At 32.8% G+C, this 16,759-nt stretch overlaps 1 protein-coding gene across 4 annotated transcripts in view; it reads right to left on the reverse strand.

Moving 5' to 3' along the window:
* Positions 1-16,759, reverse strand: part of LOC123720019 — a 76,079-nt gene that overhangs the window by 30,662 nt on the left and 28,658 nt on the right. Inside the window, exon 1 of one of the 4 annotated variants that reach the window (XM_045676432.1) lies at positions 5,528-5,593. The exons of 1 other annotated variant lie outside the window; for it this stretch is intronic. The gene's annotated coding sequence lies outside the window, so the exon portion shown is untranslated. Of the gene's footprint in view, positions 1-3,542; positions 3,741-5,527; positions 5,594-16,759 lie in introns of those variants that run through there. 2 more of the 4 variants (XM_045676430.1, XM_045676431.1) reach the window with 2 other exon arrangements.

The following is a 16,759-nucleotide window of genomic DNA, read 5'->3' on the forward strand; positions in this document are numbered from 1 at the left end:
TCTGACATTGACGTAAGGAAGTCAAGCGTTGAATCTTTCCGAACCAATTCGACTTAGGGTCTTTAAAGAAAAGAGCGTATCAATCTTAAAGTATATATCGGCGACGGTATCACATTACAGATGAGCCTCCTACCGGTCTGCTTCCTGTTCTATTAAAAAAAATCTGAATCTTTCAGTTCGGGGTTCGCCAAGTAAAAGTACTCGAAAAGGTCAATTAATTAAATAACGTAATCATTTCACGTTTATATTTATTATTAATAGATGCAATCTTTAGTTTCTTATCTATTTTTCAAAATAATCTCTCATAATCCGACAAGATGGTAACACTAATCACGAAGAGACTGCCCTGGCGCCCGTTTGAGGCGCCGTTGTGGCGGGAAAACTGCACCAGACATCGATATGTGCATTCCTTAGGAAAACGCCAATAATTGTCGAATAGTTTCTACATAATCACATTAGTTAACTCTCTTTTTACCCCCCACTCATAGTAGAGTTTCATTTACATGATAAATTATGTATTGATGTGATAGAGCAGTGTTGGTCTGGGAGCTTGAGCAACTCATCCCAGGTCGTAGGTTCGACCACGCATGATCGAGCATTTAACACTCGCGCGTATTTTGCAGGCAAACGTCTTAAAGCAACCAGCGTAAGACCAAAATGACAACGGTGTGCATAAAATATTCTTAAATATAGAGGAGTTTGGTTACTCTGTGGCGAGAATTGTGTATATACATTTATATATGGATAACTTCTTACGTTTGTTTACGTCAATTGCGCCTAAGTTAGCTTGTTTTCATAACAATTTGCATTAAATTCCTCGAATAACCAAAGCGTAAGGGAAATGTGATATTTCTAAACATGGTCCTTTGATCGAAGCTTTGTTCGTGAGATTGCCGAGTGTGCATTTCCTTATTCGTATTTACCTAATAAAACTGATTTCTTTAACAAATTGACGCAAATGTTTATGGGCGATTTGTTCGATACATTTAGATTTACATTTTAGATATATTCAAATAAAGAAGTGAGAAACAAAAGTTAGTAATAAATATTTATTTCCATTTTTATAATACGCTACCTATTTATTTTCTGTTAATTCAATAAATGCTCTAAATGTCAACTTTCGAACTATGTGTAAAGCAACGAACACGTCATCCAACGAATATGCCTGTCAAAATTGCCGCGATTACGTAGTTCGAAATTCAAAAGCCTAATTAATTTACGATTAGTGCGTGCGCGAGCCAGATGCCAAAGTTATCGGGCACAGATAAATAATGAATATTCATGAACGAACACCGTTAGACTGTCCGGGATAAGACATAGGCTGTGGTATACATACTTGACAGTGTCGCCATATGTGAAATTGACATTAATTAGCAAACGGGGTCAAATTTAATGACCTTTATGTTATATTAATTAGAACATATATATTATTTGTTAGGCTGCCAAGTATAATATTTATAAGCATAATTTTTTTCCTAAATATTTTTTAAAATCCAAAGCAACAACGACCCTTTAAAATGAAAAGTTCAAAAAAATTTAGCTTCGTATAATTTATGACAAATTCATTGGAAGAATTTAAAATGTGGCAAGCTTTAAAATTTATTACAAAAAACCGCTAGGTAACCGTCATTCAAAACTGCAATGAGTAATCATTGACCCAGTGTTGCCAGTTACCACCCACGAATACCAAATACTGTAACCAAAGATCAAGTGATAACTTTGATTGGACCATTAATTTTATTACACGTCATTGAAATGTTTATTTATACTGCAGTAATTACAGTTTGTAAACGGTAGTTTATCTGTGATTTAGTTTATAACAACGGCCCATGATCTGTATCGAATTAAGTCATACATGAGCGGTCGAGGCAGAATACGAAATACCATTCGTATCACCTCGACGGCCGTCGTTCCGCAACTGAGAGTTTTAAAGGCGCTGTTTGCCTACCACTATATGGTACCAGCTGCCCACAGTTTCCGAACCAATTCGATAAAGGGTTTTTCAAGATAACAGCGTAACAATACCTAAAAAACCGCTAACGTTTTAGATACACGGTTAATTATAATTATTTATGTATTAAAAATATTGACATCTGTAATTGCCATGATCAGATTAATTTACTTTCGTTAAACAAACAAATTATAAAACTATTTGAATGTACTTAAATTTATACATTACCCGCTACACAATTTTCTTTATAAGCAAAAAGTATTTTTGTATCAAAAAAGGTGGTCAAACACAACAACCAAACAAAATAATGTCTTTTGCTTCGCCGTAATTGAGTACCATACGAAATAATGTCATGCGTGAGATTCCGATACATTTTTGTTTGTAAAGCCACTTAAGTTAAATGTCCCAATGGTATAGGGTTGCTAGTATTTAAAAATAAGGCTTTTTTACTTTCTCAAAAATTTACAATTGCTACCAAGCTTACGGATAACTGTTATGTTTATCAAATATCAACATTATTTCATTAAAACTAGGACTAACGAATTCAATAAGAATTTAAGTTACAGGAGGCTCTTTTAATGTTAAGTGATACCGCCGCCCACGGAAACTCTCAAATCTCAATGCCAGAGGCTCTCTCGTAGCCGGCCTTTTAAGAATTGGTACGCATAGAGCTTGAAGAATCATAAGTCGAATTTCGGTAACACCTCAGTGGGCATCTGATATGACCATAACCCTGTCCTGTAAATATCTATTTCCTTGATGCAACTTGAAATTATAGTTTTTAATCTAAAAAACGAGAATAAGGACCATGTAGGCAAAAACAGTGATTGTTTAAACATTTTTGGAAAATATGTGGCAACCCTGATAGTAAAATGTTAATTTATATGGTAACATCTTAATCACATTCCGCGACTTGAAGAATGCTCTTGACACGCTTTCAAGATTCCTGAGTTTTGACACCGTATATAGAGGAAATCACTTCACGTTAAATAGTGGGAATATTTTACTGAGGGTTTAAGTAATGTAAATATATCCATATATATATATTCAAATAATAACATCAATTATAGAACACAAATTATGTATTAATCAGTAAAAACCCAGAAAGTTTTCCTTCCGTATGTTTATTTTAGTTTAATTAAATTATTGTCAATGACAAATATGTTTTTATTTTTTAATATTTGTTTTATAAATCACAGCCTATCCAACAGATAAAGTTAACGTAGCTTGTCTTTATCTGTAGATGTATTGTATGTAAATCATAATTGTCGATAAAAAATTACTGTAAATAACGGTGATTTTCATAGAATTGTGTATAATTACAATAATTTAAAGTGAGTCAACATTATTACTTTTACACTAATTATAATCTGATGACGTTGAAATAGAGTACAATTTTGAATAAAAACATATTATGCCATTGTTTAGGAACATAAATTTAAGTTTAGGAAGAGTAACTTGACTGAAACTAAGCTACGAGCTATCAACATAAATAAGTAAAAATATCTGTTAGTAAATAACATAATAGGTTAAAAAAAATTCTGGCCTTGGTTCATACAACAAAAAATATGCAGAAGCTGGGAAAACTTACCATAGCTATCAAAAATACTTCATTTAACAATACACTTACCGAAGTTTCTTGTTAAATTAAGTATATAATATATATTCTAATACATATTTAATATACCTTATTCCGAGATCGAAAACACTTGTAAAACCCACTCAACAAACACACACTTGTAATATTTTAATAAATTTTCTCACACAAACACGACAAAAACAAAACACGACCATGCGTAACAAATTTACGCGCGTAACTGGCGATGATTCATGAAGCAAATAATGGCAATTAATAGTATTAAGATGTCCACAATTTGCACACTAATATCAACCTTAATGCATAGATTTATGAGGAGAAATCGACAAAATTCGCTACAAAATTTGCTAACTGTGACTCAATGAGAGGAAATGTCCTTCCAAGAATTACGGTGTTGGTAGGATTTTTAATGGTTTTATTCGTATTAAATGGACAAGATTTTTTTATTGCAGTATTTCCGAACCATTTCGACTTAGGGTGTTTCAATGAGCATACTAATTCTTAAAAGGCAACGCAACGCGAGCCTTTTTATTTAGCAATGTGCGTGTCCGTGGGCATTAACACACGTAAGTTTATGGACCACAAACTTTTATACAACGAGTCTAAGCTTGAAAGCAAGTTTGAAGTTATGTTTTAGTTGTTAGGAATTTGTGACATAGTTTTGCATATTCTTAACACAGTTACTGTTTCAAAGCTCCAGTTTTTTAATATAGAAAACGGGCAGAAGGCTCATCTGAGTTAAGTGATACCGCACATACTCACATTGCCATAGGACTCGTAAGTGCGTTGCAGGCCTTTACGCTTTTACGAATTCGTTCAGAAATACTTTACAGGGCAGCTGGTGTTTTTGCACTTCCTGTGCCAATATTTTCTCTCACAGTGGTTGCCTGGAAGGGATCGCTCGAAAGCGATAAGGCAGCCAGTCCTTTTCATGTTATTCAACATTTAATAATAACAGTTTTCCAAATTTCGCAGAATAATTATTTATTGCTTTTACTAACTACATATATCTTTATCATATCATTTCATAGTTCATACTGAGTTTCACCATAGAAATTGGGTGCCGTTAGATGTCATTCACAACAGAATTTGTTACAATAGACAATTGTTTCGTTACTGGTTGTCCTGGTGGTATGTCTAAATAATCCAGTATATACAATATTTAAAGATGCTAAGTTCCACTCATTTCGAAGGCCATAATGAATGAGCCTTGCTCCGCTCGACCTTTGAGGATGACTAACATTTATATTATTATATAGCCTAATACTTGATTTAACGTTAGCTTATTCAAGAGGTATTATTATTATTAAATCTAGCTTAGATCAGAGCAGTCTGTCGGCCTAGTAAAATCTAGGTGTTAAATTTTTGGGTCTCGGTTTGTGGTTTCTTCCTTTTATTTATTTGCACTCATGAAATACAAAATACAAGATTTAATGTGACAAGCACAAACAACAACGTTGATATAAAATAATTAAGCCAAGAAGTCTATTATAAAAACTAAAAGAAAATTGATTTCAAAGCTATTGATGTCGAGACCTGGCTCGTTTATCAAAATTTCCAATCAGGATATCTATTTATTTATTTACTAAAGTTTACCACATCATACATTGTACTTAATCTACTGCATATTTAACAAAATCTTTCTATATAATCTAAAATGTATGACAATTGAAGTAAACATATGTTTTTCAAAAAAAAAATACAATTAAAACATATAAAAAAAATCATCAGCAAAACAGCAAACTAGGTTCAAGATAGGCACCTAACAATGCTTTCTCTAAAACCGATCAGCCCACTAACAAATATATCCAGCTCCGGATAAGCACTGTTCAATTCGTTAAAGTCGCGACAAATTCGATATCGGTGAGTTTTGGCCAAAACGCTTTCTTCTGAGAGGAAGAAATGAGATGATGGAACGCCTGGGGTATCTAGAGGGTACACGACATGTAAAGTGAGTTAAAAATTGCAATAAATCTTACCTTCCTTTCCTTCTTTTCTATCCTTCAGCGTACGATCTAGTGTTGATTGATTGATGATTTGAAAGAACTCAGTGTTTAGAGTCGCGACTAGACCAACACCTATTTATGGTAATTCCGTTAATGATTAGTTCGAAGACATTAGTTAAATTCATCACGTAATTGTACTAATTAGTACCAGTATAATACGGAAAAGAGAACTAATGTAAGCGAATGACCAACCATGCTCCAATAGATAACCCTAAAAAAAAACTATTATATGGAAATTATATTCGTTTTTACAACAAACTCCCACGCGAAATAAGAGAATTATCACTGAATAAATTCAAAACTCTATAATAATCTCTAAAAACTCTCAATAAAGTTTTTTATAAATGTGACGAATATTTAAATAATCCTATTCCTTGGGATTGATTTGCTCCAGTTCAAACAATTTGTATGACTCAAAACTTGGCCATTAAAAAGAGTGGCGGAAAGTTTCTTGCCAGTTCTTCTTGCCCGCTCTACGCCCTTGAATTGCTAACTGGTAGTGAATGTAAATTTGGGAGTAGATACTTTTGGGCCGTGGGGTTCAAGTGCACAAGCTTATTAAAGATTTAAGTTGGCGCCTGGCGCGCCGGTGACGCCATAGTTGGTGCTTTCCTGGCTCAACAAATAAGTATCGCAATACAGTGAGGAAATGCTGCCAGCGTTAAAGGTACGCAGTGTACCTTGTACTTGTTACCACAGGGTAACTTTTCAAATTTGTTTAAATTTCTTTTTAATAATTTTTATTATAACTTTGTAGGTAAAGACAAATTATACGTATGTAGCACCATAAATGATTATAAATTACAAAATACTGGATTCATACTATATATTCACTGGATAAATTTTCTATAAAGTCTAGTCCATTAAAAACAGCAATAAAACACGAAACATTGACACCATTTTTGTAAGTATAATTTATTATGTCATAACTTGTTAATACTAAGGCCAATCAAACGCTTTTTAAGTGGGTTAAATTCAACTTTGGCGCAAAATATTGGATTAAACTACTGTAGTTCGAATTACGCCAATCGTTACTACGGGAGTTATTTAATTTTTTATATGGACATATGGGTAGCCTCACCTGATCTTAAGTGATAGACTCAGATTGCCAAAAGGCTCGCACGTGCCTTTTAAGTATTGGAAGACTCCATTCTTGAAGAACCCCTAGTCTAATAAATGACAACACAGAACACATATAACTTACACCGATTTTTGATGATTAATATAATAGAAATGGGTGTCTGAAAACTGTAGTAGTATCTGGCAAACTTCGCTAAATCTATTGAAAATGTAATAAAAATGATAAAACGGTCAGACAGAAATAAGATAAAGCGGTGAATTAATAAGTATCTCCTGGACAAGCGTCCCCTCCAGTAGGCCACATCTCACTTAACATCAGGTAGGATTATGGACAAACGTCTGTCCAGTTCCAATATTAATATAGAATATATAGAATTTATAACACGTTATTTGCCACTTAAATTAGTCAACAATTCCGTCATAATTACAAATGTCCAAACTTTCCTAGACATTAGAAAAGTCATAATTTTTATCACTCTGTGGTGTTCATTACGAACGCAGGGCCGTTGACCTCACGCATATCGCACACTAGTGTTGTGCAACTGATGCTGCTTACGATATATATGCGTTTTCTAGGCGATTTAATTTTAGTTATTAATGTGAGAATTTATGTTATATGGCTATATTTAATTGCAGGTATAAATACAGTACGTCGTAACTCCAATTTGCAAAGAACGCAATATTTGCTAGATTACGCAGGTAGGGCAGTGTTGGCCTAGTGGCTTCAGCGTGCGACTCTCGTCCCTGAAGTCGTAGGTTCGATTCCTGGCTATGCACCAATAGACTATCTGTCTATGAGCGCGTTTAACATTCGCTCAAACGGTGAAGGAAAACATGGATGAAACCGGCATCACAAGCGAGCCTTTGACAATGTGAGCAGGCATTAACGGCGGTATTACTTAACAGGTGAGTCTTCTGCCCGTTTGCCCCTGAACTGGACAATAGTTATAATAATGGATGTAATAAATATAATAAATAGAAAATTAAAACCAATTTAAAAAGTTTGGTCCCTGTGGCGATACTTATTTTAATTCAAAATTTAACGATGAATTGTTATATTTAGGTTTAATGTAGTGTCCTTTATTTGTTTTTAATTATAATTACAAATAAGGTTAAGATAATAATATAGTTTTTGAATAATATATAGGAGTATAAATTTAAATAATGCTTAAATTGTTATAATTCACACGTTTCCTTCTGAAAAAGATTAATGTTATATGTCATAAATAGTTGGATTAATAAATTAATAACTTTTCATCAACTGTAAAAATAGTTTGTCAATTAACATTTAGAACAGCGAAAACTTCGTGACTTTTTAGCAATTTTTCTAAATACCTATTGAATAATATTTTGAAAAAAGTAACCGCATTATCGATATTATCCCAACCCTATTCCAGAGTACGTAAAATAAAAGCGCAGTCATAATATCCTGTTAGCCAACACACGTGTTTCGATAACGTCTTAAAGCGAACAAACTCGAGTGCTCCATTGAGAAACAAATCCAGTTCATACAAATATAACCACTAAGATCATATTTCGAGCGATCCTTTTTGGTACTAAATGGCCAAATAAAATAAAAATTAAATTAATGTTTTTCGCAAAATTTAGTTGATTGAGAATGAGTAAAACCAAAGGCACATTCTACGATTGCGAGCTGCCAATATAAAATCAGTTAATATAAAATAAATTAATGAAATTTTATATTATATACTAGCTGATCCGGCAAACGTCGTTTTGCCATGTATATGGAGTATTTTTTATTTTTTCTTTGAACAGAAAGGTTTTTATAGAGATAAAAATGTGAAATTTTAAATTTAGTACTTTAAGAAAATTTTAAAAATCATACTAAGGCAAAACGAAGCGTGGGCAGCTGATTAATAAGTTAAAAAAATACCGATTACAAACGATGTATTTTTCTTCTCCTAAATTCGCGGATCCGATAGACGTTATCCTGCATACACATCTTTAAAAAATACTGTAATACTGTAAATCATTGAACACATAAAAAAAATCATCAAAATCTGTCCAGCTGTTTAGGATTTTAATTACGAACGCATACACAGAAGATACACACGTACAGTAGAATTATATTTATATAAAGATATAGAGTTATAATAAATAAACAGATTGTATTATTTAGTAACCCAACATTTACTGCGTACAAGCAATGTAATGTTTTCATTGTAAGTACATGATCTAACTAGGTCATCTAGATTCTAAGCCACAGATTAACTAACATCAACTTGTCGAGATAAATTTGCTATTAAATCATTTTAATAGCGACTATCTGAATGTAAAAGGGTTTTCCAGTATGAGGTGTTTTTATATTAATTTATACACCTTATTTATTTTGATACTAAGCTACCATTAGACATTACTCCAGTGCGATAACTGTTTACATTTACATCGTACATATTTAAGCAACACAACATTGAACGATAATAGATCAAAATATTTATAAAATGACTATCTCATCCGGTATAGAAACTGACTTGAAGCGAATCTTTTATCAATTCACTCAACGCACAATTAAAAACGTCTGCTAATCTGCGCAGTTCATTACTATATTTTTATTCTATATTTATTTAATTATTTATCCTTTAATGTCAACATTATTTGTCTTAGGGATGGTGGGGTACAATAAATTGGAAATCAGACGGGACTAACAGTTGGCCTACTATGTACTGAAAGTCTTGAGAGGTGTAGTGTGCAACCCAAGTGTACTCCAAGAACTGGGTTTCTTAGTACCTATGGGATATGTGCGACGGCGAAGGCCTAGGTTATTTGCGATGCCAAGGGCGAGAACCAGTCTGTTGCACAGATCTCGTTATCCAGGACGCTGCGACTACTGAATGCTGTATCCGACACTATCGATATAATTATATGTTCGCAAAAAATAAATACAATTTTCATATATTGTGTCATGTCTACCCTTTTAGAGAGGGCTTTCGCTCAGGCTAACGTATCAGGCTTAGGAGTCTTTTTATTCGCCAAATAAAATCTTTACCTTTAATTTACGTACCAGACTGTTATTTCTGAACATATGAGAGAAAATAAGAGCGCCCGATGTACAAAAAACGTTTAAATATATTCCAAAAAAGTTTTATAAAACATTATTCAAGTTATTGTAATAGATCTTAATTACATACAGGACAACGATTATTTTTTTCTTTTGTATATATTATGTTTTCGCTTTAAGCTAATTAGAATTTGTTTAAATTAAAATACAGCTATATACGTTTACAAAATTATTCATCAAAGTTTATAGATATATCGTTTAAATATAAAAATAAATCAATGGCGCTACAACCTTTTTAGGTCTGGACGTCAGATTTCTGTATCTGTTTCATAATCATTTGTTAATCTAATAGGCAAGTAGGTGATCAGCCTTTTTTGCCTGAAACACGCCGTCGACTTTTTGGCTCCAATGCAAGCCGGATTCCTCACGATGTTTGCCTTCACCGTTAAATGCGCACATAGAAAGAAAATCCATTGGTGCACAGCCGAGGATCGAACCGCTGAAGCCACTAGGCCAACACTGCTCTATCGACTTAATATTAAATATACTTATTATTAAAAGACCGGCAACGAAACCGCGAGCCGCACATTGAACATCAGATGAGCCTCCTGCCTGCCTGCCTGTTTCCTCTATAAAAAAGGTAATCTAAAAAAGGCTTAATCTTTTCCATAGACTTACTACTTGGACCCTTATTTTATCATAAGTATTGTTCCTATTAATGATATTATAGGGTATATTATACAAAACAAAAGTATCACGTCAATTATAAAAGTAGGATTATTTGCGTCTTGAAAAATATAACCTGAACATAAATTAGCGCTTGTTTGCATGACCCAGTGTTCTAGTTACAGCATTGATCAACCATATTCTGGCTTTATCCAAGGCTTTTGTAGATATGGAAATAAACATTTTTAACTCAAAATTATCACTTCTACGTAAAAGTATTCATAACAAATATGGTGTTTATTTATTTCGTAATCCAAAATCTAACTTAAATTATATAAAACAAAAAACAATCATACTTAAGATTGGCAAAGATAGAATGCATAATATATAAGTACAAAAAGGTTACAAAGTTACAAAAGAAAAAAATATATATTAATTAAAAACTAATTCGGCTGTGTTGTGTGATGGTGTGAAAGTGAGTTATTTTGACATATGGGAACAGCGATCCCATACGACAATTATGGTTCTAGTGGGATAATGTCAAATAATAACTATAGATACTTTTTTTTATTAAAACTGGTCTGTGCGCAACATTTGGTCACATTCGGGCTTAGTTTCGTGTCTAAAGCTCACCAAGATGCAAAGTTACGGATTGTCGCCGTTTATAAATAAAGAATTCCAATAACGATAAATTTAGTGTCAGATCTCCACTTAGAACTGAAATACACAATTCCGTTGGTCGCATTGCTATTTTCGAAGTCATTTCTTAAACAAAAGCATAATCTTGATAGTATGTGTGTTGCTTATAACTTTTGATTATTGTAACTTAAAAAACGAAATAAAGTAAAAATCTATTTTTTGTACAAATAATTTCTGAATACTCAATAGTATTTATTTCTAATACTACTAATTAAAAAGTGCTGCCACGTTCTGTTAATTAACGATACCTAACGTAGTAAGTATAGGTTATCTTAAAATTTAAAACAAATTTGGGATTTTTCCGAAAACTGGATCGATTTTTATTGTTTTTTATTTGTTGTATTTGTCTCTGTCCCGAATAGCAGAATAAAATATTGGAAAATTGAGGAAAAAAAATTAAACACATAATGTTCATAAGTTTCGCTACTGTCCGAAGTATATAGTTATATAAGTAACATATTAAAAAAAGTTACAGACATGTATATTATACTAGCTGACCCGGCAAACGTCGGTTTGCCATGTATATTATTTCCAGAAATCATTTTTTTTAGTTCAATAAAAATAACCTATCTACTGTAATAGGGGTTCATCGTAGAGGGATGATAATTAAAGGTTGTATGTATTTTTATATGCTGTATCATAAAAAAATAAAAACAAAAAAAAATAAAAATAAAAATCTTGGAGGTGGGTTTTAAGGATAGATAGTAGCTGATTACACTTACTGAATATGCATAAAAAAATCATAAGCATCGGTGGAGCCCATTAGTATGGGAACAAACATTGTGACACGAGAATTTTATATATATAGAGAGATATCTACATTAAATGACAAACAGAGCGTATGATTGCGACTTGACAAATGACCGAAATGTCATGTCAAAGCGTATTAGTATAGTGAATAGACCAAAGAGGTGTCGGCCATTTACATTTAACATAACGCGCCGTCGATTCGTCTTTCTTTACATTAACTCTATCAATCGAGTCACTTGTTTAATAAATAAATGTGTTAGCTAACTAATTGAAATTTGCGTCTGTGAAATATTTAAAATATTTTTAGGGTTTATGACCTGTCACACGCAGATATAATTACCTGAAACAAATAAAATAATAATTAGTTATATGTAATGAAGAATGGATGTATTAATTAATTTCGGGTTGCCACTTTATTATTAACGTTATTATGTATATAATAGAATCTAAAATTTAGATCAAATTTTCACTTTAGAAGTATTAGCTTATACATATTTTGTTTTCCGCGATTTACTGTTCAGGAACAATAAATTCGCGATAATTTTCAAAAAAAGCTTTTTTAATAATAAGATATATGACGATGTGTCAATACATTAAAGATATCGAAAATTAAATAAACACGCCTGATAGTGTGTAATCAAATGCAAATTGAATAAACAAACTCCATAAAAGTTACAAAACATCGGATACTCCAGACAGTGATAAATTGTGACCATACTAAATGGTAAGGTAGCACGCTATCATCGAACAAAGAAAAATACGCCGTATTTAATGTAAATATTAACACAGTTATTTATTCTATAAAAATAAATTAGCCTACAACCTTTTTAGTACTGGACCTCAGATTTCTGTTTAATTTCATGATCATTTGTAATAATAGGCTAATAGGTGATCAATCTCTTGTGCCTGACACATGCAAGCTAGTTTCCTTACGTTTTTTCCTTCACCGTTCGAGCAAGTGTGAAATGCGCAAGGTTATTCCATTGGTGCACAGTCTGAGACCGAACCTACGACCTCAGGGATGAGAGCCTCACCCTGAAGCCACTAGGCCATCAGTGTACTATTTATTACATAAAGCCACTTCTATTATAAATGTATGGAGGCTGTATTTTTACTTAAATACTCTTAAGCAATTGGTTTTCTGGAGTATGGGACAGAAATTACATTTTGATGTATATAGTATAGCCTTTTGCAACGCTTAAAGGAGATAACTGCGAGACTTGCATGTCTACAAACGGTTCATAGACAAGTTAATTTGACGATAGAGTTCCATTAAGCTTATATCAGCCCATAAGCAATAAACAATTTGTAATATTTTAGTTTCATAACGTAACCTTTACAACAATAGAGGTTTAACGTAACAATCAAAATCAATCATTCGTTCCCACTTCATTCCATTTCTTTGACACGAAATGCTAATTTGACGGCTGTGTTGCCAGTCGTAAAAATTGAATATGTAACCCATTGGGCGGTCTGTGTTATTTGTGTGCAATTGTTTTATTTCTTAGGACGAGTATACACTATAGCGACCTTGAGTCTTTCGACTTGTTTGAATGTACATAAGTATAAGCACCGGTATACGGCTGGTAATGCACTCGCTAGCCCTCTGGCCTTGAGAGTATCCATGTGAGGCGATATCACAACACTAGGTGAGCCTCCTGCCCGTTTGCCCTCTGTTATATAAAAAATATGAGATATTCACATATTTTCGCGTATGTTTCATCTTTTTGTTATAAGGTAAGCATGTCCGTACACCGAGTGTGTAAAATGGCGGAAAAAACTACCTTTTCACAGATTAGTTAACTGACAGGGACCTATTATTAAATATATATATATATATATATATAATAAAGGCATGTTATTATAATAATAACATGCCTTTATATACAGAAACGATACATATTGTCATTGGGTTCGGGATAAGAAGTAGAGCCAAGGTTCGTTGAATGTTCTAGAATCTAGATACTTTATCGATTCTGGGAGATACGTAACAATACTATTCTTTATTATTAAATGTTATTAGTATGCCCACTTTTGCAAAGGCGTACTTAGTTAACATAATTAATTAATAAAAATACAGTTCTATGATTAATATAATCATTTTCATTTGATGCCTTTAGAGGCGTTGCGTAGAGATGTGTAGTGTTAAGGATGAGATGTTTGTATAAATTTACTACTATGTAACTACCTGCCTAAAGATGCATTCCTGAAACAATTTTACTTAGGGTCCTCAAGAAAAGAGCGTACCAATTCTCACAATGCCGCCAACGCACTTGACGCCTGGGCAATGTAGGTGTCCATGGGCGGCGTTTTCATTTAACATCACGGAGCCTCCTGTTACATAAAAATAAATATAAATATCGGCCTCGTCCTGGTCGAGCAAGAACCTCCACTCCTGGTTTTAATTGTCTTTAAGTGCATTTGGCATTTATTATCCCGCGTTATTCTCGCATAACGTAATGTGTACGCGGCCTATGCGCGGCGAAATGTTGCCCTTTTGAATATTTATGTAACAATGTTTATGCAAGACACGTGTGATGGACATTCTTCAATGTTTGCATTATGCAGTGATGATTAAGCCTAACTATCCGTGTGATACTGCAAATATTATCCTTCAAGGCATCTGGTACTCTGTCTTTAGTGTAGAGTAAAAGTACCTGAGCGAAGTTTCCATATGAACTAACACCGTTTCATTATTGTATTGTCTTTTGTTAACATAGGTTTTACACATTAAGAAAACACTTTTTAAACAGATTGAAGCTATGTATTATTATTATAAACTTATAATTATTTACATAATTTTACATTTAAAATTTTCCGACGTTTCGCGTGCTTTAGAGCGTGCGTGGCCACGGTGACTCAAGACAAAAGGTGTTGAATGTCAAAAGTATCACAGCTGTAGAGAAAGTTGTGTTATCTGTATTTATTTCCCCGGAGTTGATATTGAAACGTCGGAAAAATTTAAATTTAAAATTATGTATCATTTATTTAAATTCACCACATCATGTACAATGCGTTTTTTAAGTATATATTATATATCTATTCTTAAATACATGACAATTATGGTGAACATAAAGGATTTACTTATTAAGTAATTGCTTAATTTATTAATTTTTTGCTTATCACTGCGGATTAGGACTGACAAAGGCTAAGGTGCCCAAACCTTTATACAATGATATTTTTTCAATTAAATGATAATGCCGCCCATGGACACTCACATTGCCAGAGCCCAGGCAAGTGCGTTGCCGGCCTTTGAAGTATTGGTATGGTCTTTTCTTAGAACAAAAGGGGCTTTAGTATGTGTAGAACGAAGTAAACTAAGAAGAACGACCTATAAGATGCTGAACAAAAAATCTTTACTTGTCAAATGTACTTGGCAAATGTAAAATATTGTTTAAGTAAAAAACAAAAGCTGCATGAAGAAGTCAAAGTTTGGCTACCGTCGAAACAATATTCAGTTAATTCGGATTAAGAGTCCAAGAAAATATTTATTTATTGATGCGATTAATTAATTCATACAATTTTCTTAAACACACACAGAAAATGTTAAAGCCATAATATGATTGACACCACATCAAAATTTGTAACGAATGGCATAATAATAATATTTTTTTCGTAAGAACTGAAGTTTCTTAACTTTTGTGTTACTGTATAAATACAAAAAATAAACAGTATAATAAAATATCTAATAATAAGTTAGTAAAATATCTTCATAAAATTCATTATGAAGTTTTCAAATTAACGAAATAATCCCTTTTCCACGAGTCCAAGTTCTAATTACTCAAAGCGTTGATAAAAGTCGTCTGGACGAAACGTTTGGCACTAACAACATTTTTAATTAAGAGGCGAACTGAACACTTGAACCGACAAATACTATAATTTACCTTGTTATATTAGAAATAAAATTGTAGTTAAAAAAATCCGGTGGCAATTTCAGCTTCAGACCTGAAAGGTCAAGTGAAGACTCCTTAGTTTTGTTATAAATATTTTTTCACAGGCAAGTATGTTATCACTATCAGCCTTCTGTGCGACAACCGCCATTTATTTAAGTCGAAAAGCGGTTTCATCACCATGTTTTCGAGCTATCGAGCTAATGTTAAATGCGCACATAGAAAGAAAATCCATTGGTGCACAGCCAGGGATCGATCCTACGACCTCAGGAATAAGGATCGCACGCTAAAGCCACTAGGCCAAAACTACTGCTGCTAACATTTTATATAGGCAGAAAGTCTAGTGTACAGCCGGAGTTCGAACCTATGCTATGAAGTCAGTTATGAGGGTCTCACACTAAAGCCACTAGGCTGACATTGTTTTACTCTGCAGCTCCATACATCCATCATACAACTTTGGCGATTGAAATTGATTGATTTCCAGATCTTACACATGGTAATAACACGACAAATCTATTTTTAATGTAAAACACATTTTTATTTATACATACTTTATAAATAGTTTGACATATTAAAGCGTACTGGGACGAATCATCTCGCAAATAAGATAATGATAAGAAATAAGGCCAGTAGACTAAACCAACACGAAGAAATTCACTGGCATCGCTTGACTACAGGTTTATACGACTAATTACATAACCTAAAAAGGTAAAAAAAATATATTTTCCAACAAAAAAATTACACAACAAAAAAGAAGTTGGCATAATATATATTAATACTATGGTTATATACGTCTCAACCGGTCCTATGCTGAATTATAAAATGTAAAGATGGGTTATGTAAAAAAAAATTCACCGTAAACATCTAAGGAAATACTTCAAGGACTTCTTATTGCATTAAACAGCTTACTATTTTGTTAATCAACAATAAGTTTAAGCACCAGAGCTGGATAGTGACAGGTGTAGACGAGAGACGAAAGTAATATTTTTATTTTAATAGTAATAACATTTCTTAGTAGTTTAAGGTCGTATGTATATTATAATTATCGTTTGGCATCTAAGCTATAATAGTAAATATATAAATATTTTTTATCATTTAAGA

This window comes from Pieris brassicae, chromosome 2 (genome assembly GCF_905147105.1).
Source record: "Pieris brassicae chromosome 2, ilPieBrab1.1, whole genome shotgun sequence".
Taxonomy (NCBI): Eukaryota; Metazoa; Arthropoda; class Insecta; order Lepidoptera; family Pieridae; genus Pieris; species Pieris brassicae.